The sequence below is a fragment of the Schistocerca serialis genome, unplaced genomic scaffold (assembly GCF_023864345.2).
Source record: "Schistocerca serialis cubense isolate TAMUIC-IGC-003099 unplaced genomic scaffold, iqSchSeri2.2 HiC_scaffold_1116, whole genome shotgun sequence".
Classification (NCBI taxonomy): Eukaryota; Metazoa; Arthropoda; class Insecta; order Orthoptera; family Acrididae; genus Schistocerca; species Schistocerca serialis.
Window position 1 is genome coordinate 15,001 of NW_026047311.1, and position 2,500 is coordinate 17,500.

The window sequence follows — 2,500 nt, forward strand, 5'->3', positions numbered from 1 at the left end:
TAACTTCGGGATAAGGATTGGCTCTGAGGATCGGGGCGTGTCGGGGCTTGGTCGGGAAGTGGGTCAGCGCTAACGTTGCCGGGCCTGGGCGAGGTGAGTGCCGTAGGGGTGCCGGTAAGTGCGGGCGTTTAGCGCGGGCGTGGTCTGCTCTCGCCGTTGGTCGGGCCTCGTGCTGGCCGGCGGTGCAGGATGCGCGCGCCTGCGCGGCGTTCGCGCCCCGGTGCTTCAACCTGCGTGCAGGATCCGAGCTCGGTCCCGTGCCTTGGCCTCCCACGGATCTTCCTTGCTGCGAGGCCGCGTCCGCCTTAGCGTGCTCCTCCGGGGGCGCGCGGGTGCGCGGATTCTCTTCGGCCGCCATTCAACGATCAACTCAGAACTGGCACGGACTGGGGGAATCCGACTGTCTAATTAAAACAAAGCATTGCGATGGCCCTAGCGGGTGTTGACGCAATGTGATTTCTGCCCAGTGCTCTGAATGTCAACGTGAAGAAATTCAAGCAAGCGCGGGTAAACGGCGGGAGTAACTATGACTCTCTTAAGGTAGCCAAATGCCTCGTCATCTAATTAGTGACGCGCATGAATGGATTAACGAGATTCCCGCTGTCCCTATCTACTAGGCCGCCAACGCGGAGATCGTCACGGAGAGGCATCGCGCGAGGTGGACGGAGGAAGAAGTCCTGTCGCTCGCCAAGGCAGAGGCCGAACTGTTCCTCGAGAGGGACGCCCGGTTCTTCTTTGTAAATCAAGAGCTCATCAGGATGTTCCCCGACCGAACGCTTGAGGCAATCAAGTGCCGACGGCGGCAAGCTGCCCACAAGCAGCTTGTCCGCCAATTCATGGAGGCGCTTGAGATCGGTCGGGGGGAAGAGCCGGCGTCCCGCCGGGGAGCGGCGAGCCCGCTGCCTGACGCGGGCGAGGCCGCTGCGCCGCCCGTCGACGCAGCCGAGGACTTCGCGGCCGACACCACCGGGCCGCCGCCGGAGGGGCCGACTGACGCCGCCATCTGGGAGCATCTGGCGGGGCTACCCGCTTCCGCCCAGCGTTTCTCTGCCCTGGATCGTGTCATCGGTCTGGGGCGGGGCACGCCGCCCGATGTCATCCTGGGCATGCTCCCGGATGCCCTTGCGTCGGTCGGGTCCAGAGGGGAGAGATCGATCACCAGGACACAGCGGCCGCGCCAACCATCGAAGCGGCCGCCTGCCGCGCCGCCGACGCAGAAGCGCAAGCGGCGCCGCTGGGAGTACGCGAGAACGCAGGATGCCTTCCGACGGTCGCGTGCGCGTTGCGTGCGCGGCCTCTTGGATGGCACCCTGCTCCAGCCGCCACCTGCCATCCCTGGTCTGCTGGACTTCTGGGCGGACCTCTTCACCAAGAAGCCCATCTCCACCGCGGGCTTCATTCGTGACCGCCTCCTCCCGCACTCAGAGCCTGTCGCTCTCGAGTGCATATGGGGGCCGGTCACACATGAGGAGGTCGCCGCCGCGTTGCCGCCCAGAGGATCAGCAGCCGGGCCGGACGGCCTTACCCCAGCGGAGTTGCGGCGTCTGCCGCACGAAGTCCTGGTGAAAGTGATGAATCTCTTCCTTCTGGCCCGCGCCCTTCCGGAACGCCTGCTTCGCGCGCGGACGTCCCTTCTCCCGAAAACGGCTGCACCAACATCCCCCGCTGACTTTCGCCCCATTACGGTCTGCTCGGTGTTGGCGCGGACCTTTCACAAGGTTCTCGCGTCACGCCTGATGCGCGCTTGTGCTGTGGACGAACGTCAGCGGGCATTCATCCCTCGGGATGGGATGTTGGAAAATACCTTCATCTTGGACACTGCTCTCACCGACGCAGTTCGCTCCTGCCGCTCTGTCTTTGTGGCATCGATCGACGTATCTAAGGCATTCGATTCGGTAGATCATGCTGCCCTTCGCCCCGTGCTGAAGGCGCATGGCCTGCCGGATTGCTTTGTCGAGTATGTCGAGCGGTGCTACGAGGGCAGCACGACAGTGATAGCGGATGGCGCCGGCGTGGGCGTGTCTGTGCAGCCAGCACGGGGCGTTCGCCAGGGCGATCCCCTCTCCCCCCTCCTGTTCAACTTTGCAGTGGACTACGTTTTAGGCCAACTGCCCTCCCACATCGGAGCTCGGATCCTCGGTCGCAGAGTCAACGCTGCGGCCTTTGCAGATGACGTCTTGCTGTTTGCAGCGACCCCGAGGGGCTTGCAGTCCCTCATCGACGCAGCTACCGCAGCCCTCGCCCACCTGGGGCTGCAGATCAACGCCCGGAAGTGTTTCACCCTCGCCTTAGTCGCGTCAGGGCGCGAGAAGAAGGTGAAGGTGGACAGCAATGTCACCTTCACAGCAGGCAATACCACCATGCCTGCCCTGCGTGTGGGTGAAACCTTCCGGTACCTGGGGCTGCAATTTTCCACGGCGGGTCGCTGTGTCTTCAATCCACGTAGCCACCTGGTGGAGCAGCTTGACGTCATCTCCCGAGCTCCGCTGAAGCCGCAACA

At 63.8% G+C, this 2,500-nt stretch overlaps 1 pseudogene; it reads left to right on the forward strand.

The window, feature by feature from the left end:
* Positions 1-2,500, forward strand: part of LOC126431875 (large subunit ribosomal RNA) — a 7,591-nt pseudogene that overhangs the window by 2,362 nt on the left and 2,729 nt on the right.